Here is a 24215-nt window from a genome sequence, read left to right as displayed (position 1 = left end):
TGCATGAAGGGCTAAAGGAAGGCGGAAATAGAACATCTTCAGCTGCAACTTTAATTCAGGTGGGTTTCTTCTACAGTGTTAGTAGAAAGGCTCCCATTAAAGACAGGCACGGACTCTCATATAAGGGAAGGAAAGGAGGAGAGCATTAAAACACAGCTCCCCTCCCCCAAGAGTCTGAATTATTTTTCACAAAATTCATACTTTTCCACCCCTGGTGTTGTACATATAATCTGAAGAATCAGAAATGTGGACTGAAAATGATTCTGGGTACTCCATCACTGATGCAGGATCAAGTTGACATCAGCAGATGCTCATCTGACATGCTCCTAAAAACCCCTAAGGGTTCATACAACTTCTGCAGACACCTTTCACCCTTTCAAATCTACTATTAAAATTAGGGCATTTTGCCTGTTTTATAACTGAAACAAATTAAATAGCATCAACAGCTCAATGCATTGTTCCTTAGCCTAGCAGTGACAGAAATTATTCCATTTCCAGCAACTGCTTACATATCATTAAACATAACCCCTGCCCCCTTTGCCAGTCCTCTTTAGCAGAAACAAACCCCATTCCTTCTGCTTTCCTTCATAGGTCATGTTCACTAAACTCCTTATTTCCCAGCTGTCATTACATTTGCACCCTCTTTCAATATGTCAAGATCAATTTGTCAGCCCTAGTGAAGCAAGAATGTCCTACTGAAGCATGAACACGCTGACCAACAGATAGTTTCTTTGGCCACTGATCTTTTAAGAGAAGCAACAGAACAACATTTTCCCCAAAGCCAGGAAGTGTTTATATCCAAGTGGCTGACCCCACAATTCTTTTCAACATATAATAATACATTATTAGTTTATTATATGTTAATTTTTGTTTTCAAAATAAGATAGAATGTGGAAGACTACTAATGAAAGCTTTGCAGTGGAAGATGACAAACAAAGTATAACTAGAGATGATTCCCCCTTTAATGAAAACATTCCTCTTATTTTTTTGAGGTTTCTTTCTTGAAATGGAGAGAAAATGTTCTTTCCTGTTATTACTTTCTGTTGTCATCTCATGCACACTTTCCTGCCCCTCATTATCCAAAAGCACATTCCCTTATTATTCTGCTTTAATTTCCTTCAGAGGATAAAAGATGACAATAGTTTGTGTCCATCTAGCAAACAGAGAACAAATACTATGTCAATCCAGAACTCAGCCAATTTAATTCAGCTCAGGAACATGGAAGATTTGAAGTGAACAATTTTTGTGACACGAAGAGTAATGAAAAGTCGACAGCACGAAATGGATTTCTTTTACTATTACAGCCAAGTCTGACAAGTTTTGGGGTCAAATCCCCTGATCTAGATGACTTTTACAGGCAAAACCCTAAATCCTTGTCACTGAGAAAGAAAGGGTATATCTCATCTTCAAACAAGCTCTTTAGCAGAAACAACCAACATGATGGTCAGGAATTCCTTGGCAATATCTCTAAGCCCAACCCCTCCCACTGGCTTTCACTGTATAATTTTTAAGTTGTTAATGTATTGCAATAGAATTCAAGATATAAATGCTTACACAACATCACATATTACTATATACCACATATGGCAAGGAAACAATTCATTAGGTGATAGTATATAAAGCAAAGGGCCCCAAGGGAAACCCAAAAGCACAGTGAGATCATATTGATAGACCGACATTTCAGGAGGAAGAGTGGGAAATCTCCCCTCTCTCCTTCAAGCTTACTTTTTTATTATACCAATATAGCCAGCACTAAAACAACTTTTATCCCAAGGACAAAAAATTATATCAGATTCACACGTCCACTTATGAGCAGATTTGTAATTAATAATTTTCCCCCATATCTCCAGTGCTGGATGGTCCTTTCTTTTCTTCCTTTATCACATTGTCTTGACCCTCCCAATTCTGTGTGTGACCACAAAATACTGACTTTTTCACAAGCATCTTTTTTACGATGACAAGTGTGACCCTATGTACCATATTTCTACTGCCTGAAATGCCTTCCTTGTTTTTCTCTCTTTTTTCTCTCTCTCATGCTCTCCCTCTCTTTTTTAATCTCAGTTGAACAAAGCTCTTTTGCCTTTTACTTCTAGTGACTAAGAGCCAAAGCAGAAAGGGATTAATTCACCATAGGATGCCTTTAACTCTGTGAAGCACTGGGGGTTGAGTCAGTGCCTGAGAAAGCTGACAGGTATTGAAGCTCTGGTACTGCAAACAGGCATGTGATTATATCTTTGCACAGAATTAAATAGATATTTGAGCACTGAAAAGATTAGGGAGTTCAGCTATCTCACCCTGGGGAGAAGGGGGAATAACTACAAGTGCAAAGTACAAAAATCCAACATGGCAATACAGCATGACTTACTTAGAAATATTTTTTTGGCATATCCACATTGGTAACCAAAAAGCATTAAAACAAGGAAAAGTTACAGGACACCTTGAGGCCAAGAATAACTTAGTACCATACTACTCCATCACCCAGTTTGTTCATGCTTTTTGTTTGAGATTTGGTTTTTTTAGTTTGTTTGGGCTTTTTTATGTGTGTGTTTACTCAGATCACCTCCTAGGTGTTCAAGGTGCTTACATCAATGCCATTGATAGTAGAGTCTGCATGCCATAGTCCATAAGGATTAGCTGATTTAATTTCCAAAACTCAACACTCTTCTAAAGAAGCTATTTATCAGTTCTTAGGACTGCTAAATTTAAATGGCAGAATTTGCTCTCAAATGATTCTAAAATAACCAGTTCTTTCTCCCTGTTAAAAACACTCACTTCTAATGACTATGTTTTGACTATTTGCAGTCAGAGACTGTGAATACAGTTTAAAAGACAAAGTGGAGAGTCAGATGGAGGTAAGATGACTCAGCTTCAAACTCACTTCTGTTACAAAAACCTTGATGATGCTTATAGGCAGGAACTCCACTGCCAGGGACTTGCAGCCCTTTGCTGAATCTCTGCTACCCATTCCTCCACTCTGCTATTTGCTCCATTAGCCTGCTACCCTCTGTTAGCCCTGAGCCCTCAGCTGACAGAGGGAGACATGGTTTCCAGTACAGGTCTCACCAAAAGTGCACAGCTACAGAACGAGAGATGGCATGCTGGGAAGGGGGAGACACGTCACAATTTAAACCCCAAAGTATACCCCTGAATTTTACAAACTAGTTTCAAGTGTTATATGCACATTTTAAAAGCCACAGCAGACTTGTACATTGCTGTCTGCCCATTTATCCCTGTTACAAATATATTTCACTGCAGTATTTGTTTCATGCTGCCACTAAGAACATGCGTCAGCTTTCTTGCTGCTTTTCTGTCTCAAGTACAAGGGCAGAGCTAACTCCCTCCATTAGGTCAACACGGCATGACTGTCCCCAGGCTCCTCAAGCCCCTGTCCCTTCACAAGTCTCTAATTATGTACAAATCCTGGCGTAATTCTCCTTTACTCTATGCTCAGCAATAGCAGTAAATTATTATTCTTCTTCAGCAACAGTTGCCTAGAAAAGACTAAATCTCTTTAATTTTTTTTTTTTTTTTTTTTTTTTTTACCTGGAATAAAGCAGCTATGCGGTAAAAATAACAAGCACAAGCACTCCCCCTTGCTAAAAGGAATCTGAAAAGACCTCAAGTGGAGAAGTAACACCTATGTTTGCAGAGGCAGTTGCAGGGGACAACAACCAGAAAACCCTCTTGTTTCAGTGATGCCAGTCCTCAGCAACTGCTTCACTCCTTAAAGACCACTGGAAAAAAATGGGGGGAAAAAACATCCCCAGAGCCCAATTTTTCATCCAGTTTATTCTGTCATTTACTTGCTAAATTAGTCCCTTTTTCTTGATCCTTTCAGGGTAGCTATGTGAAGTACAAGAACTTAACATTTATTCAGGTGTTGCACAAACAGCCAAATAGCTACACGTTTTGCAGACTTCAAATCCAACAAGCAGTAAAACCACAGTAGCAAAAATCAAGCCTTTTTTTCCCTGTTTTTCTTCCGCTAGAATGGTACTTCATACTACCCTAGACATCCTCAGGGAAGATCTTTCTTTTCCTTCTGGATCCTTGCCAGAATGCAGGCAATATAGCAGAAAGTAAGAGCACAAAGCAAAAGCACTTGTGATAGTAGTTAGCAGAAAAAAGTTAGGGTTTTTGACACTATGCTCTAATCTTTCCTGAAGAGCAGCAGGGCCGTATAAACCACATGTGGCACCAGTGAGGTCAGTCTGCACGGACACAATGCTATGCTCACAGTGTTATCACGGCACAACCCAGACCACCACAGTTGTAAAGTCAGCCCATCCCAGGCACAGCTTAGAGTAACGCCACATTCACCCACCTGGAGTTTCCTTCCTCTATTTACTTGCCCTATTTTGTACATCTTGCACAACTCCTTTAGACAAAGCTAACTATAGCTGTAAGTAATCGAATTCTTTAGCTTCCCCTTCCAGTGAAAAATCTGTGGTGAACATGGAACTAAGAAAATAACAGCACCTGCAAAAAAGCATTTTGACATTTTGGAGAGAATTCTTTTCATGGGGCTGGCTACAGAGTAGATCAAAAGTGTATGCTTAGTTTTTATCCCAACAACATAAAACCCATTATACTAAATCATTACCCATGGAAAGATTTCAATATATATGAAACTGTCAAAAATGTCCATTATACACATAAAGGGTACTATGTTACGTACCAAAAAAAAAAAAAAGTAATATAAAACCTAATGACAAATGGAAAAGATAAATGAACATCTACTACAGAGGCTGGACAATTCCTAAATGGCAAAGGGTCAGAAAAAAATTCTCAGGTTATATTGTAAAGTATTTCTATTATCTTTGTGACTGAGTAGAGCATAAGGAGCGCAATCAATAAATGTCCATGTATGGTTTATTGTTTGGCTCACTACAGCCTATTTCAATTTTCACTGACATGTTGAAGAAAAAACAAACCAACCAAAACCCCCAAAAAGCAGGCCTGCCAACTATACAGAAAGAGACTACTAAACACACTATTCTATACTTTGACTTTAAAAACCCCTCTGAGTTGTACACGCACAGAAGCACCACTACCTTCCTTCACAAGCTAATAAAGAAACCTCAAGGAAACATAAACCATATGCTAAAATAAGTGCATGCTGGGATAGTAGTTGTGACTTTATATTTCTTTTTAGAATTGCTTTAAAATATTCATGTCAGATAATCTTAAAACATCCTGAGTTTTAAAGAAGTTGAAAGGAAAAGCAACTGATCCTGGAGAATAAATTCCCCATTTCCAAGTATAAGCCTGGATCCACAGGGATCTGTATTCCTCTGATAGCTCCAGTGGTCACAGGCTAATACACCTGCATTGGCTAAAATAGAGTTACTGGTGTTGAACAAGCACCAGTACAAGATAGCTCATGGTGTGTTCTGATCTTTTTGTTCCCTTTTCTCCAGCTTAATTCATCTTACCTGAAATAACATGTATTACATGGGCCAAAACAAGCCTTTGAACTTTAGACTCAAAATGTTTTCCAAATTTCAGCCTATAATATTTCACAAGCCTTCTGCAACCTCTTACATAAAGCAATACAAGAATCACCTGTGCTTATGGGTCTCTTACATTGATATGAATCAGCATTATAAAACACTGACATTGTAATCTCTGAAATGGACATAGCACACACAGACAACCACTCTGAAAGTCCTTGCTGCAAGTCCCAAAGTAACTGCTTGGTCCAAACCTTGAAATCTTTTATTGTTTTGTTTCCTGAATACATTTAACAAACTCAACATAGCTGTTTGTTACTTATGTCAGCAGCTTTTCTTCATGCCCATTTGTTACTAAACAGGACTGAAAGCAGGAGTATCAAATCATCTCGAGACAGCACTGGACTCTAAACCAGTGAAAATGGTGAATTTACTTCCCTACTCATTCTGAGATACAGTTTCCTCTGAGATGTTTTTCACATAGATTTCAGTAGCTTCCAACTGGTTAAGACAGTATATTCTCACATCTGCCCAGTCTCCAATTTTTAGATTGCAGTCATAGCATAGGTGTTACTACCACTAATATCCATAAGCAGTTAAGAAATCAAATCTTTATGGAAAAAGCCACAGGGATTAAAAGGAAGTGCTGTGCTTTGCAGAAAAACACTAGAGGAAGCTACAATCTTTAACAACTTTACCGTAGAAATTCTGAACCACTGTGTGGAAAACGCTTGATTTCAGTGCCATTCTGTAAACTAAGAGTCATTTCTACACCACTTATCAGCTGCAATACTTCCTCACTCTGACTTAGCAGGGCTTCATGAAGTAGCAGTTAAATACAGTGCCTCATAAGAGCTGAGGAAGATGCAGACCTGTGCATGCAAGTGGTTCCAGTTAAACTTCTTCCAGCTGTGTGACAGAAGAGGCACATTCTCTTCAACACAACAGTCAAGGCCGTGGCCAAGATGGCAACTTGTGAGGCAAGTCTTCAATTCTCACACCTACAACAGACATTATTTGCAGCCTTGGGCTAATTTTTCCATCCCTCATTCTGTGAAATGGGAAGACCAGCCCTTCCTTCCTGCCACTTCCACTCCCTTTTTGCATTGTGACACTGCACAGTTGAAGAAAACCCCCTACAGAAAAAAGTATCTCACTGAGGTAATGATATGCAGCTAGCATGTTACACTCCTTAGGATTCCCTTTTGTCTTGGTGCGTATGTACATCAAGTCAAGAGGGCCCTGAGAGAGCTTGCTTGGTCACCAGAAGCAACATAAGTGTATTAATACAGCATGAGAAGCTGAGATACCTCTTACTAATGCTATATTTTGCCATATTGATATGTATTAATACAGCATGAGAAGCTAAGATACCTCTTGCTAATACTATATTTTGCCATATGGATATATTGCTTGGAACACCATCAGTCTGCTGCCCATTATGGTTAGGGCAAATAATAATCCTACCACATTTAGTACAATATGTCTACGATTGCTACATCACCACTACTGGAAGGAAAATACAGTTTGGCTGGTGTACACAAAAGAGTCTTGAACCTGCAATGTCAGGCAGTTAGTGAGACACAACTGTACCTACAGTGTTGTTAAAAAGTGCACAGCAGGATTAGGCTAAAATGCATTTAAAAAAAAATCAGTAGTTGCAAGCAGGTTTTAGAGTCAATGTGCACACTAACAATTCCCCTGGTGCTTCTCTCTGCCTGCAAAGTCAGCATAACAATACACGTGGGAAAGTATTACTTCTACAAAGGAAAATCACCATCTTTTTTAGTTCTAATTCATTAAACATACACATAAAAAGAGAGTCCCATGAGAGACCAGGAAAGTCTATGTTACAATAGCTTAATTATTATTATTTTTATTATTTTAATTTATAACTAATGATAATAATGCTTATTATTATATTATTATTATTTTTAAAATGCACAAAAAGGGAGAAAAGTTTGATCCTGCAAAGTTAAAAGCATTCTACCCTTGAATTAACAAAGCATTTCTGTCTTTACTCTGTCTTTAAGTTCATGAATATTCCTCACGGAACTCAACTTAGAGATAAGTATATGCTTAAGTGCTGTGCTGGGTAAGAAACAGCAGTTTGAGCTCTGCAGAATCAAGGATTATGTTTAAATTTTCTGTGGCTGATTTTGTGCTAGTGCTTACCTGAATGTCTTCTTATTGTTTCATTCATTTCTGATACATTAGAAATGCATATTGTTATATTGAAGACTAAATATATGCTCCTATGTATCACAATTGCAGACTTCATGATAAAGGAGAAGAAGGCTTTTACAAGGCTTGGAACCACTCATTTCTTGACCTTATTTCTAGTATTATAAGCTGAAAACTTTTTGCCACTGACAGAATCAGAGCACATTCTCTGTATAATTTCAGTTTTCTAGCAAAAGACTTTTATAAAGGAGGAAAAATTATTGTTTCTAAACATTAGAGATAGTCAACTTGCATGCTAACTCCTTTTCCCACTTTCATTTTGGTTTGCACTAAACTGATGCTGAAGCTATATTGTGTCCACAAAACATCTAATTTCCATAGAAGTTACCCATGTCCTGGATAGGAATGTAAAAAGAAACTGAAATAAATGTTTTCCTCTGCACAGCAATGATAGAATCATATGGTTCTTTGATAGCTACACAGCTGAAGCACACTTTCATCTCAGAAGAAAGTATTCAGCAGCAAACAGAACTACCAATGATAGCATCCTAGCTACTTACTACTGCATAGAAAAATAAGCCAAATACAAGCAAAGAAAAATGCCACAACTGATAAACCAGTCACAGTTGATAAATCACATGAACAAAGATAAGCAAAGGCAACAGTAATCATTACTACTCTGACATTGCCCTTGTATTGTCTGTAAATACTCACTTTTAATACACAGTTTCTTTCTGAAGCTTTAAGTCTTCACTGATGGCTGAGGGAAGAAAAGCGAAAGGAGACTTAGAAATAACTCATGTTATTTTACCTTAATATTATATAAATATTCAGGCAGTAGGAAAGCTACCTTACAACCATGCTATCAGCCTCCCATACTTGAATTCCTTTATTGTTGCAGAGCATAGTAGGTTGTGTAATTTTGTTTGGTTGGGGTTTTTTATATATGTGGACTTATAAGAAACCTGCAACTAGTTAACTTATTTTATTAAAAAGGTTCTCAATGCCTGTAAGGAAAAGACTTACAAGAATGAAAAGAGTGAGAAAATACAATGCAAATCAGGTCAGTTTGAGCCTTGAGGTGCTTAATGCATGTGAAAAGAATATTTGCAAAGAAAACCAAATTTATATTCTAATTTTTCAGTGTTATGAGGAATGAAACAGGAATGCACTCAAAAAGTGCCCACTTTGTTAAAAATGCAAACTTGTCACACATTGCAAGTTGAATAAATTACTGAATGTGTGGCTGGTGCCACACACTGCTCTTATCCCCAGGATTTGAATAAAGACTCAATCAAAGGCCCAGACCTGTGAAGTTGGCAAAAACGCCATGCAGAATTCCATAAACTACATGCACATACACTTAGAAGAGATGCCAAAGTCAACCTGCATGGATATCTGAAAACACTAAAGGTCTTAAAAAGTTAGTCTTTTTTACTATCATTATTCTAAAATGTTTTAATTCCCAAGCAAAATAGTTGTTTGATATCCTTGTAGCCTATTTTCCATGAGCCATTCTTGTAGAGTCAAAGATGCCTCATTTTTTGATGGGATTACAAATTTTGCTGATAAAGACAAAAGCGGAAATAGAATATACTCTGAATTCTGTAAGGTTTTTAAAGTTCTAAAGTATATAGTTAATGGATTAAATACTGACTAAATGATATAAGTGTTCAAAACAAAAAAAGAAATGTAAAAAGAAAAAACTGTTAGAGGTAATCATGACTCAACCAAAGTCAATTCCATTGACAACAGAGTATTTACACTCTGGAGGTAAATACCACATCTCTGCAAATACAACTAGCAGCAGACAAAATCAGACTGATAAACAATGAGGAGGAGAGGGTATTCATGGACGCAGATATTTTTTAAGCTGAATTTACACAAAAACCCTGTGAAATTGTGATGAACCCCAATTTAAAGTTATAAAGCTGTGAATGAAGACTGTAATCCACACCTACAGGGTAGGGAACCCAGCCTTGCACAACAGAAACTCTAAAATAAGTACCAAGTTCCAGTATGACCTTTGGTTGAATGAAAGAGAAGTCACAAGAGATCTGGAAGTCATTCTGCTCATCTCTGAAGCACTGCTGAGATCCATAACAAAATACTGCACATGCACTTCTTATATTTTAAGGACATTGAAAAATTTAGAAGGATGCACAGAAGAGGTTTAAGGAATCAAACTAAGGGACAAAGAATAGAATATTAAAAAGCTGCTTTAAATACACTTAGAAAAAAAAGAAAAAGAAAATATCTGTTATCATGGCTCTTAAATCTTGCAAAATAAGTCTAACAAGACCCAATGATAACAACAAAAGTGGGGTACATTGAAATTAGATAAAGCTTCTAATAGTAAGAATAATAAACTACTGAAATAAGAGAAGAAATGGCAAGCTCCCTATTCCTAATATTTTCAAATGATTGGATGCCTTTCTATTAACACTGTTTTTCTCAAACATGATGGTTACTAGTTCAAACATGGCCTGTATTCCCAGGAGGTTGGAAAATTGATCTAACTATAGACCCTGACATAAGAGGTGATTTCAGCAGTTCACAGCCAGCAATGTGAGGTTCCTTTTTTATGTCATGTCTACAACTGATCCTGTGGGCAGTTAGAAAAACTGCCACCTGAAATAGGGTTTGAACTAAACAAAAATCTTCACTCTCCCCCTTCTCCTTAACTCTACTACCACAGAGTTTCTCTGTGTCCTCTCCAAACTATCTAGATCTACTCCCCACAACTTTGCTCAGACAACTCATCTGCTATTCTGAGACAATAAGTATACGTTAAGCTTCTTCAAAATGAGAATCACAGGTGAAGTTTATGAGGTATTTTTAAAAAATATTCATCATACTATTACAACATACTCTGGTTTATATTGCAAATGTGTCTCCTTACCCTCAATTTTCTTTAATCATAAACAAATGTAATTTTGCATATTTCTACCTGAATATTCCATTTTATGATAGCCAAGACCAAAACTGTCTTAAAACAGTAAATGATCACAGAATTCATATTGCTTTGCCTTAATTTTTTCCCCACAAATGCACATAAACAGAACTAATACCAGTATGAACTTGGATAACAGAACTTGACTTGAGAGCTTATTTTAGTGAAAGAAATGCTTCTTTTCAACACAGCGCTTGTGACAACTACTGTATAGGAAAAAAAGTTCAATTGTGTGATTGTGGCTATCATGTCTTAAATTTCTTTTCCCTCCTGGAGGCATCACAAGGTTAGGTAAATCCAGACAGAGAAATTATGTAGATGCAGAGAAACAGTAGCTAAGAAGTTTTCTGAAAATCTCACCCAAACTCAGATGAAACTGCCCAGGTATTAGACAAGACCATCTGTCTCAAAGTAGAGTTTACTTCCTGGCTGTTTTTCATCTCATACTTACTGAGATTCTGCACGCAGCAAATGCATTTCAGACTTCTCCCTGGAAGCACTGGAGAAGGCAGGTCACACCTAGAGCAAGTGAAAGTGCACTGCTAGTTGCAAGCATTAAAGTATTCCCCAGGGAGCAGCAGGGTACTATGTTCCCCCATTGCAGGGTGAGTCTTGCCATCTCTCTCTTGGAAAACGTCAGCAACGCAGCCCTTGCACTGAAAATAGCTCTCAGATTTCACTGATGTTTGCAATTCATTGCCAGGCAAGGATAAGAATGTTACATTGTCCAAACAGATTGGTTATTCTTTCATGCTGCTTACAGTAGTAAGCATAGCTAAAGCACACCAGCGCCAGTGGTGGAAAGCTGGTGTACTCAATACCTGTGAGGGAGGACAACCAAGCAGCCAGGCACCGTTATGTTTTGCATCTGTTTGGGAAAAGTCTTCAAGCGCATTTCCACATACAGTCAAATCCAGACCAGTCACAGGAGGGAGCAATCTTGGAGAACAGAGACAAACACTGTGAGAAATCAATTATAAATACGGTGCCAAAGAAGTGAAGGCATTATGGCTGACATTACACTTGACTTTTTGGTAGTATTCAAGAAGCCACAAGCATGGTGCACCCACATTCACCTCTCCAGAGCACCCTCAAGAGAGTTTGACTCTCCTGTGACACTGCTATGCTGGGCACCATTCCTCACCTGACCTTTTCTTCACTGATCTCTGGTCTGGTCATTGTCTTTCTTCTTATACTGCTATCCATTCCCATCTCCTTTTTGAACACCAGTTTCCAGACATGCAAGGGCCTTCTGGACATGTGCCTTTCTTCTTACACTCTTTGCTGTCTTCTTTACTGAAGCCTCATACTTTATTCTCTCTGCTCTTCTCAGAAATTTCTTCCCTCCTTGTGCATTCAAAGGGTTTTCACACTGCCTGATCTGAGTTCTTAAAAAGATAAAAAATAAGGATGAACAGTTATTTACAACTTTGTGTGTGTGTGTGACTGAAATCTAGACTAAACCACAGAGAAATGACACAAGTAACAGCATCTCCATTCGACAAAATGCCTGTTTATACTCATACACCAAGAAACACAAGATTTATTTGTAAAAAGCAGTACTTCCAAAGCATAATTCAGTGTTTTTTCTTAAGTTGTGTTTAATTTGATGTCTTTTATTCTAAGTTACTTTCCTGTCTTTTTTTAGATGTTACCATTATTTTACTATTATGAGGTAGTCCTCACTAGTCCTGCACTGGAGCAGCTGTACCCAGGGAGATGCTGGCCACCTCTCCCCTGCCGTACGGCCACCACTGTCACCAGGCCCACTCTGGGCTCACTAACCTGCCTCTGCTCTGCAGACATGCTATCCACGAGTGACTAGCCTGACCTCTATTTGGGGCAAAACAGTGACAGTGCTGCCTTGCACACAGGCTTTCCATCACATTTTCAGCTGCAGAGGCACAGTGTGTTTCCTCTCCTTCCTCCTGACTGCCCTGAGGCATCTATCACCAGCGACCAAGCAGCAAGCCACCCTTGTCTGGGAACTGCACTCAGGAAGTTTGCAGTGTGAAATTAGAAATGGAGAAATAAATTGTGGAGGTATACCCTGCTCCCAGAGGCTAAACCCATTGCCACGGTGATCCCAGAGAAACACAACCCACATCTGAAAGGAGGAGGGAGAGCTGTGCTGTAGATTTTTACAGCCACTCAATATAACTCACCATGAGCAGCACATCCACTGGGCTGGAAAACAGGGGGAGGAAGGGGAAATCACATTCTTTTCTCAGGCCATTTTAGTTAATACCTGCTGTGACCATATGCTCGCTCGTAAAAACAATCTCTGCATGAAATATTAAAGTATTTCCATGCAAATCTCTAAGTTCTGCATTTATGGCACTCAATCTTTTTTGTTCATTCTATCACTCCTTCTTGAATAATTAACACCAGGTACAAAATATCTTTTACATTAATTCCTACTACCACTAAAAGAGCAGCTCCATCTGATGTCTACCACTTAGTACCAAGTGATGTACAAGGCTGATTTACCCTTTATATTCAAGTTTTTTACGTAAAGGGCAATATTTTTCCCATGGGGACAACTGAAACTTTCCACCTGAGCATGCTTTCAAGAGACTTGCCACCAGAGGACCAACTCCTGGAGAGAGATGGACATCAAAGCTGCCCTCAGCCCTCTCTCTGCTCTGTGGCATGGCTGGCCCCTGAGTCTTCAACTATTAGCACTTTCACACCTTTGTAGCTCTGCATATTCACCTCCAGGCATCTGCCTCCTCTCAGGCACCAGCAGCAAGCCCGCCTCAGCTTTCTGCACACCCCCAGTAGGGCATCAGGTCATGGCCCCAAGGCCAAGTGCTCCTCCGAGACCCTGCACCAACCCTTGGGACAGTTCATCAGCTTCTCCTGCTGCCTCTCCCAAGCATTTTCTGTCCTTTACCTTCCCTTTTTACCTTGGCAACTCCCCGAGGTTGTTGCCATGGAAATCCCCAATTACGATCCCTCCTCGGTCTCTTTGAGCCCCAGGAACCAGCCCCTGGAAGTTTCTTTCTTCTGCTAGCAGCAACCTCTCTTGTGCAGGGGGTTGTGTCCCCCCCTGCACAGCAGCTCTCTGGGTTCAAACTGCACCTTAGTCAGTCCCAGTACTGCTGCAAGACGAACCCCACTCCACATCACAATCTGTCACTGCACGCCATAACAAATAGCTCATATTTTTTGCTTACAGCATAGCTGAAATGTAGTTAAAAGTGTTGGATAATTCAGTTTAAAAAAAAAAAAAAAATCAGAAATGCTCTGGTTCTTCAGTTTGACAGGGCTCATCTAGTAATATTCAGAGTGCACTGCTTAATACAATAACTATGAATTAACTTAAAATGGTCATTTTACCACAATAAAGTAGAAAAGATTTCCAAAAGGAAAAGGAAATGCTAACCTACATATGCCATTGAAAATCTTCCCCATAAATCTTTACTTTGGTTTTGTACACATTTGATGTGTTGGTGAATTTTGTAAAAAGTATTTGTACTAGAATCCAGTTAAAGAAGTTAATATGAAGGAATAAACCTATATTTTTCAGCAAAAGTACAAATAATATTTTTTCGTTTCTTGATTAAAATGTCATAGAATTTAAGAAAATCTTACTTTCACTGCAATGATGCTAATGCTATCTCTAAGTAGAATGATACATAATGCAATAGGAAAGACAATAAGAAGTGATCCATATGTTATCCACCACCATTCACTGACAGGTGCTTTTTTTTTAACCGATATAGTGTGTAATGGGCACAATAACTAGAATAACAAAAAGCCGTTTTCACTTCCAACACACTTTACAATAATGCTTTTGCAATTTAAGTACTATTCTTAATCCATTTTCACAGGCCTTTACCTTAATGCAACAAAATGAAAGTGACCCTAGGGACATTTTCTCCTCTCCACTACAGACAATACAGGCAAACTATGCAAACTCAAAACCATGAAGATTGCTGCTCTTAAATGGGACTGTCTCCATCAGAGCACAGAGACACTTTACAGACACTGAGGCATAACTGTGTATTTACTTTACCAGCAGTGTAATTTGCTACACTGTGATTCGTGCTGCAACTGCGGTTTATAAAATCATAGTACAATTATTTAATGCAGTTCAATTTGCAAAACCCTCTCTGGCAATTGGTTAATAATAACTGAGTCAATCTGAGCAAAGCACTCTCAATAATCACTGTGTTACCATTTTTTTCAATTACTTCTAAGTTAAGTGCAAATTTCTTACCTCTGAACAGCTCTACTTGAACTTACTTAATAATGATCACCTTTGCCAGTTACAAAAGCAACATGCTAACTTTTCTTTCTCTTACAGTGAAACATAGCAATTTCCAATGTGACATAATAATAAAGAAACCTAATAGGTATCCAAATGTGAGACACTGTCAAAAGGAAGTAGTTTTAAATTCTCTTCAAACAACTGCCATTGAAAAGCGGTGTTATAGTCAATTATGCAGAGCAACATACAGAAAAAACACACGTATGCTTTCTTTCAATTAAAATTACACATTTCAGTCATATACAAAGGCGATTTGTCAAGCTATTTCACTCACCATAGGAAAAAAAATGGAGAAAAAAAAGGAACACAGAAAAAAAAAAAGTAATAATTTCAGAAACAGTAATTTCAGAGGCATACATTTCAAATTTCATTTTATATAAACTTAATATGTGGTTATGTTTTCATAACTACTAAAAGCTGAAATAAAAACCATTTTATCTAAAAATTATATCTTTTCTCCAATCTCATTTTAGCAGAAAAAACAAAAAAGCTGTTTTAAAATGGACTCTTTTCAGGGTGCTTGCCACCTGGTATAGAAAAAAAAGTCTTATTCAAAAGCTGTGTTTAAAAGATATGTGTTTGTCATCTTCAAAGAAAACCTTAACACTTTTTTTTTTGCTTTTCATATGACAGCCCTTTGAAAGGACTGAGGCAGAGCTCAAGAGTTTCACACTCCTATCTACTATCTCTATCTAGAAATAATTAAGTAATTATTGTGACCCAGTAGTTTCCTGGGAAACAGGAACTCATTTCGGAGCTTCGATTAAGAAAGCATGGAAGACAGACCTGCTGTTTATATCCCTATCTCTTTGAGGACTGGTATATATGTATAAATAAAACATATATACATTTTATATGTTTAAATTACCCTTACCCACCATACTTGCATCACTGCTTTCCCCTTGTCTGCAAAACTGAATTGCAAAGCCCTACATAGGCACCATGGCTTGGCAGAAAGGAGACAGGTACCAAAATCAGGATATGTATCAGAAGAATGGTTTGAAGTGTACAAGGCCAAGCCATTTCTGCTTTTGGGCGAAAACCAGCTTCCAAGTAGCCAATGAAACATTTTCCCCCAGACTTCAGAAGTAGGATCATGTGCTGGGGATGATGACGTTCTGGGGATTAAAAATGAAGAATGTACTTATCTCTGCTAGCAATCACAGTACAGGTGCCAATGAATGAATTAACAGGCACAGAGATTACGCTCCCCTGCTCAGCTTTTAAAAATCAATGTGCTAACAGTTGTTGTGGTTTAAACCCAGCCAGACAGCTCGTTCACTCACTTCCCCCCCTTCTTGCCCTCCCCCTACTCCCGGAGGGACGGAGAGGAGAATCAAAAAGAATGCAACTCCCATGGGTTGAGATAAGAACAGTTTAGTAACTAAGGTATAACACAAATCGCTACTGCTACCACCAATAATAATAATGATAAAGGAAATAACAAGGGAAGAGAATACATCACCTCACCACCATCTGACCGATAACTCACCCCCGCCAGCCCAACCAAGCACCCAACCAATACCTCCTCCAACCCTCCAGTCCCAGCCCTTCCAGGTAACTCTCAGTTACATCCTGGGCATGACGTGCTGTGGTATGGAATACGTCTTTGGTTAGTTTGGGTCAGGTGTCCAGTCTCTGCTTCCTCCCGGCTTCCCTCCTCCCTGGCAGAGCATGAGACTCACAAAGTCCTCGGCCAAACCAAAACATCATTGTTATCAGCTGTGTTCCCAGGCTGAAAGTCAAAACACAGCACTGCACCAGCTACCAAGAAGGAGAAAAATGACTGCTACTGCTGAACCCAGGACACCAGTAAGCAATGCCATCTCTACACCTTTGTCTACATGGTTGTCTGACATTTGTTACACTAAAGTTGTTAGCAAGTTGAGACGAGGGATGGCAGAAAAGTGGGTCCTAAAATATCCCATAATTTGGTGTTTGGTCAATATTCTGACAAAAGTTATCAAACAGGTGGGTGATACTCATGGTCTGCATGTTGATTAGCAGTTTGACAGAAATAGTGACACAGAAAAAAAATCATTCTCTGTCACCCTGGATAATGTTAGAGACATCCTTGTGAATTTTTACTGTCATGGGATAAGTGATAAATTATGCATATGGCACAACATCATGCTGATTTTGGGGAGGGCATCATGAAGGTGAAATGCATGCCTTCTGCTCATGAATGTCAATGCAACTGAAGTCTTGGAAATGGATACTGCTGTCAGACTGCTACAAAACAAAAAGGACAGAAGACCTGTTGCCTGGATGCTTGCCATGAATGAGGACCGAATAGAAACTTCACTGTTGGAAAAAGCAACAATTGGAGATCAAAAAAATTCATGCACACATCTTTCCCTCGTGTGTTCTTTCATTTGATTCTAGTTCAAAGGTCATTTCTCTTATACCAATAATTGTCATTATATGACATAGCAGTAAATCAGTCTGTCCCTTCCAATATTTTTAAGCAACTTTATAGATCCTTTGCTGCAAAGTAAAACAGCTCATCAGAGAGAAGTTGCTGACAGATCACGCAAATGCACATGTTGATACCTGCTTTTGGCACAGACAAGAACATGAGTGTAAATACTACTACATCAATAGCACCCTTATGCCTCCCCAGGTACCTCCTGCCTGTGATTGGTAGCTGGAACAGAACCCCAGAAGTCAGCTTCGAATGTGACTGTAGGTCACACACAACAGCCTGAGATTGTACTGACCATGTAGAACCCACATACAGAGCTTTACAACTTAATAATACATTGATTACACAACATGAAAATACACATCCAAGGGCTGAAGCTAGAGGAAACATTAATGTTAGAGGGAAAAGGAATCAGAGACAAAGACAGGATACCACAGAACAACACCTTTAAAAAGTCTGTAAAATATGCCTGGGAGTTGGGCTTGATTTTATCTTGTGACATTAACAGGAGGTGTTGGCATCATTTGATACTATATTCTGTGCAATCAAACATACAATTGTAGTATGCTTAAAAGTTTAATCTGACATGTGTCACTCATGTGAAAGAATTTTATACAGGCATTGCATATTGAGCCGTACAGACCCATGAATACATTATCATTGGCAAAAGGTCAGGTTTTACTTCTTTTTATTCCCTATGCTATTTCTAAAAGAGCAGAACAACCACTTTACTAATGCCAGGACTTGCTCTACACCTAGGCGTTTCTGTCAAAGAAAGCCTATTTGTTTCTTTACCCTTGGCTGCAAACAAAGATATTTTGAGCTCTCAGGAAATGCTCAGATTACACAAGACAAAGTCTTCAGATGGCTCTGCCCTTCAAACACAACAGCAGTTCTAAAATCACTTTCACAAAATACCATATCACCTTTGATTCTGTCATGCAATGTACAAAACAAGACACATCCAGTGTTAGAAAATCCAACAATGTCTGACTGCTCGCTGAACAACAAAACCATTATAGTTCATGGTAGAAGAAAATGGGTGGGTTCACGTCACAAACTGATCTGCCCACAAGAAAGCTGTTGTAAAAGACTGAGCAGCAGAAACTGAGCTCTAACTAAACATACCTAAAAATATGTGTTTAATTGTGATACCAGACAGTGAATATGAACTCTGATCAGTGAGAGAGATCTTTTTCTTCCATTATAAGAATATCTTTCTTTTCATTAGAAATTAAAAAAAAAAAGAAAAAGAAAAAAAATTAGCTTGAAAGCAAATAGCTTCTAATAAACATCCAAGATTTAAATAACTTGTATTGCCTGAGCTTTGTGTGCCTCCATTACAGTCCTTTACAAGATTGAAAGAAATGAAGTTTTTTAGTTCTTTGTTGGTTGGGAGTAGAAGTGAAATAAAAGTATTTAGATCCTCAGGCAAAAGTTTGCATCTCTCCTCTACCTTCCCTGTATAAGATTATGGAAATTAGAGTGAGAAAAGGACAGTGGGCTCTTATTTGTTTGGAGCATGCTGTTTAAGAAAGAAGTAGCATCTGTCATCACTACAAAGGAGTGACAATCATATCAGTTAACTTCCTATTTCTGTGAGCAGTATTTTTCTTAAACTGAGGTTTTGTAACATTCATTCATTATTTACTAAAACAATTTACCAAAATTCAGGATCCTGAAATTATTTTTATTAGCAGGATATCGTGATGGGGCCAAATAATTTTCCATCGAAATCATGTTTACTTAGGACATTCAAAGTTCTGTTTCCATGATCATAGGATCAGACACAAGAGCTTGTCCTCTCAGCTTGAAGCCTCAACACAGACAAAGCAAACTTTTCTTCAGTGCCGCAAACTCAATGACACGTCCCTCTAGTTTTTTGCTCCCTACAACACTCCAGTTCTGTAATGTGTGATGTACCTTGCTTTTCTCAGACATTTTTCAGTACAACCCCTCCTTTCATCTTAAACTTGCTAACATGAAAACAAAAGCTCCTTTGGACCATGTAACTAAAGCCTTGCACATCCTTACACCTTACACCTTCACCCGAAAGGATAAAGTCTGATGGGGTTTCCTGTCACTCACTCTAAAAATCATCTCCCATGCCTATATTTTACACCAGTTGCTCACTCCAGCCTTTTTTAGGTTTGTCCTACTTCATAAGTTTAAAATTGTAACAGGTACTATATGGGATCAAACAGTTCAAATCTTCTCCCAGAGTGTGTTTTCAGTGTTCTAGCTGGAACAGCCATCCCAAGATAAAAGGCCTCATGTGACCAAGATTTCAGACAGAATATAGAAAAAGCTATTAGAGCATGACAAGAATAACAGTTCTGGAAAGAAAGACACTAACATGGAGTTAACAAATCCAGACAGAAATTTCAGTCTGTTAAGCAATTTTATTCAAAAGGTAAAAAACAACAAATGAGAATTAAAAAATACTGATTTCCTTGGGGTTGGGGAGGACAACAGTCATAGAAAAGTCAAATTGGCACCCTACTTGTCAATGGCGGGGTTGGGTACATCTCAACTCCCACTCCTAACAAACATCTGGCCAGCCTTCACAGCACCTCCAGAAGAGGAACCCAGAGCACTTCCGAGGGATCTATTCCTATTTTCCATCACATTTTCCTAAACTCCAATCTGAACTGCTTTCTTCAACATTAAACTGGTGCTTTACAGTTCTGTCCCAAGTGTAAAAAGAGAGCAATCAGGTGCCCTCTATGAAACTTGTTGCAAATTGGGATACTGTTATCCTGTCTATTTTCTTTATATTAAACATGACCACTTCTTTCAAGTTACATTCCACACTTTCTAAACTCTCCCCTGAGGTACCTCCAGTTTGTCCACATCTTTATTATGCAACGAAATATGGTTTTTTTGCAAGAATACCGTATTGCTGACCTATCCTCAGCTATTGTCTACTCCAAGATCTTTTCCTGCCATTCACACTGCCTGGGCAGTTACTATTCTCCATTTTTCACTCTGGCTTGACCCTTACTTTTCCTAGGCATAGGCCTTTGAAAAGCTGAACCTGGTGTTGTTGATTTAGTACTTTCTTTTAAATTAACAAGACCCTTTGGAATTCCAGTTTTGTCTTCCTCCATCCTAACAGCATAACAGCTTGATGTCCTCTGTGCATTTGACCAATATAACCTCCATTTTACTACCTGAGTCCTTCATGAAAATACTGAATAGAAATGGGCTAGTTTCTATATAATGCCCTCCTTAAATACTCTCTCACTCTGACAGTGACCTACAAGTTTTGAGCAATTTTCACTCCATTGTGTGCAGTGTTCTTATACTGGATATACTTCCCTGTGTAATTTATAAAGATATCATGAGGGAAAAGTCAAAAGCTTAAGAGAAGTCAAATTATATATCCCGCTATGTACTGTGTCTATTATCCTGCCCAAGAAAGAAATCAGATTAGTCTGATGTGATTTGTTCTTCACAAACCCAGAGGGTTCATCATCTTCAGCAGCTGATAAACTGACTGTTACATAATTTGTCCCAGAACCTTTCCTGGGGCAGAAGCTGTGCTAACTGCTCCTATATCTCTCAAGATTAGCCCATTTTTCAACCTTTCAACCTTTCACCTGAAATCTTCAAGTGAGAACTTTGTGAAACTCAACCTATTAATAAAACCAGTTATACAAAAAAGAGAAATATAACTACTGCCCCAGAAAGAGATCTGCATATAAAGAAAGATACTACTTATCTGAACAATCCCAGGAGTATCACAAAGGACCATGGCTCATCTAGTGAAATTGCCAGAAACCAGGAACAACTGGGACTGCTTATTTTAGTAAATATGAATCAGAGGGGACATGCTGGAAGGATACAAATGAGTGCGCAGCATAAAGAAGTTAAGCCAAATGCTCCAGTTAATCCTCCTGTGATGCAAAACAAACAAGCCACCACAAAAACTGAAAGGCACACTTTCAAATGTTAGAAAGCCCCACGTTCTCCTTTTTAAAAGGACAGTGTATAGACTCTTGTAAAGTGCTGCAACAGTCAACAGAGAGGGAAAATACCTAGCAAAGAGGATTAGACGTTTCTGTAGATAAGAGCCAGAAGCAAATGCCATCCCCTCCACAGAGGATCAGCAAAGCACCAGTTTGCCATTTTGAATCTAAACCAAGAGCACAGCCATAGGGAATTGCTACAGCGACTAACTCCAGGGTCTCAGCGCTGCTCTTGATGCCAAAGTGCTGTCTATGCCCACCACAGGCTTGCTCTCCCAGCATGTTCCTACACTTGTGTTTCTGCCAATGATCGCTGGCTACATTCTTCATCTCTCCCCCTGCTTTCCTGTAGTTTCTTCACCATTTTGCAGCCATATAGCACCTGATCAGCCACAGTCACTCTGCAGGAAGTACTTGCTCTAGGACCAGAAATTTAAGCTACATGACCAGCCCACAGAGTGCTGTGGTTAAAACTTGCCAAATTTTCCTTTGCTTGTGACTTCTGCATTTGGTCTATTATTCACATTTCCATGCATTCACTTCCACAACTCACTTGGCCTTTTCTCCTCCTTCAAAAATCACCCCCTTAACTGAAAAACTGAAATGAAGGACCCATTTAGCTTGGGACCACCACATCAGCTACTGTACTGCTCACACCCCTCTACCTCCATAGCAGCCCCCTTCTTTGCGTGATTAAACCTAAACAACTTAAAAGCCTTTTATTTCAATATATTTTCAAAGTCCACCTCAGCACAACTCTGATTTATATTCTCACTTAGCCCTATATGCCTTGCCCACCAAGACATATTTACTTCACACTGTTCAAAGCTTGCTCCGAAGACAGTTATTAATTTCCTCAGGGCTTTTTATAGCACCTGATAATATTAGCATTTCATAAATATTAGAGATGTTGTGAAATAAATGCCATTAGTTTGAAGGGAGGGGAAGGGGGGCATGCGGATCTTCCCCTACAGACACTTCTAGGCAAAGAACTGACTGAAAACTGATACCAATATTACACAGGACATCGTTGTGCCCAAATGAGACACCTCATGTCTGACTTTTTGGACCAGCTAACACAACATCGTGGTTATCAGTTCAAAGCATATCTACCACTGCCTTGATCTGCAGCTGCAGGTCAGCACTTCTGCAAATCAGACTCCAGGGTCTGTAATGATACATTACAGAAAAGATCACACAGGCAATCACAAGAAAAGTGCTTAGTTCACAGAACTTGTTCCATAAGAATATCCTGACAAAGGCACTGAGCAAGGCCAGCTCTCCAATGCACTGTTCAGGTGAGCCTTCATTGGGATGTCACTGCCTTTTGCCCTGCAATCTCCAGCTATATACTGCATAGACCACTGGTCCACTCAGCACGCCCTCACTTCATTTTTTGACTGCCCCCATATTCCTCAATATTTTTTTTTCATTATCTGCCCCAAGAAACAGCTTGCAACTCACATCCATTATTCATTCTTCCCAGTCCGATGCTTCCATTCAGTTTGCAGTTTTATATTTGAAGGCCATTTCAGATGGCTGCATCGAGGTTGCACAAGTTATTATAAGAGCTTGACTTTTCAAATTTAATGTCTTTTGCAAGCCTGTGGTCACATATGCCTATACTACAGCAGAATTAACAACCAACCATGCTTTTCACTTTTCTATTTAGTGCCTTATAAGAACCATGGGAAGAACACCACATATGCAGTGTCCTCTCTCACCTTTTTCTTTGCATGCGCACACCCCTAGGCTATGTGGGTTGCAACCTGAGAAAACGAAGGCAGAGCAAGGGACTGTTACAGAGTGGCAAGGCTTCTGTGGTTGGGACCGACATTCAGACACTTAGCCCCACGCTCTTTCTGTGCTCAGCAGCAGTAATTTTTTCCTTCTTCCTCAGGATTAGGAAAAACAAGAAATACATGACAGACTGCAGCCCAAGCCAGTGCACGGGGTTTGCACATCAGTTTCAGGCCTGCTTCTAAGGCTCAGCCTGGTGCCAGGATCCCACAACCAACTGGGACAGCTACGCCAGTCAAGCATAAGTGGTCCTGGGACCAAAATTCACTGCTACAGCAGCACATGTGAGGATGGCCATGTGCAGAAAGGTTCCTGCTTTTGCCTGAGGGATGATGACATCAGCCATCTGTGCCCTACTGCAACTGGGCAACAACTTACATCTCCCCAGAGCAGAGAAGTACAGCATTTTACCCCAAAGTTTCCTCCTCTGCTGATTTTATCGTGCTGTCCATTTCCTCCAGCTCACTGTTGCAGATTCCCAAACAAGCTACTGAGTGAAAAGACCAGGAAACATCTAGGTCACGGAGAAAATCAAGTGCCACTTATATAGCGCCATTATGTTCAGCGATACCTATATGGAAAACCAACAAAATTTCCTGTTTGCTGCTGCAAAATCCTAAACCAGTAGGGGAAAAGAATAAAGGGGAATTTTTAAAAAGGTAAAGAAAAGTAAAAGAAAAAGCGTAGGGGTAATGAACAAGAATTAAGCTTGCGTTTTTACACCCAAGCTTTTAGTGGGGAAAAAAAACCTAACAACCCAAAACCAACAAAAAAAAGATCCCAACAAACAAAAATTTGCATTGTACCAAGGGCAAAGACTCATTACTAAGATTGTATATTGCTGGGACGTTTGTGAGGGAATGTGATATGCAGTCTGGGATTTAGTTGCAGTTAAACATGCCCATCAGCAATGAATGATTCAGATCATTTTATCCGATAAGCAGCCATGGGTATCTGCTGAAGAGAGACACTGCAGTTTGTGTTCGAGGTGTTGGTTTTGGTACATTGACCTAACGTCACTGTACTGCAGACAATCAACACATTTAGAGATTTGCAGAATGATGAGATTTAATTTTTTCAGTGCCCCAATTCTAGCTAGAAAGGCATGTGTGGAAGCAACTGGCTTTTTTACAAAATACTATGGATTGTGTTG

At 39.1% G+C, this 24215-nt stretch overlaps 1 long non-coding RNA gene across 1 annotated transcript; it reads right to left on the bottom strand.

Annotated features, from left to right (window-relative positions):
- Positions 1-960: 960 nt before the first annotated feature.
- Positions 961-11152, bottom strand: LOC130605785 (uncharacterized). The gene is made up of 3 exons (XR_008973782.1): positions 11042-11152; positions 8352-8397; positions 961-1153 (listed from the first exon to the last, which is right to left on the bottom strand). It is a non-coding gene; the product is annotated as an uncharacterized LOC130605785 (long non-coding RNA).
- Between the last annotated feature and the right edge of the window lie 13063 nt (positions 11153-24215).

This window comes from Pezoporus wallicus, unplaced genomic scaffold (assembly GCF_028554395.1).
Source record: "Pezoporus wallicus isolate ANWC-B61680 ecotype Strahan unplaced genomic scaffold, APGP_CSIRO_Pwel_v1 contig_4816, whole genome shotgun sequence".
In the NCBI taxonomy this organism is placed as follows: domain Eukaryota; kingdom Metazoa; phylum Chordata; class Aves; order Psittaciformes; family Psittacidae; genus Pezoporus; species Pezoporus wallicus.
The sequence above is the reverse complement of the archived record's forward strand: the minus strand, read 5'-3'. Positions and strand labels throughout refer to the sequence as shown.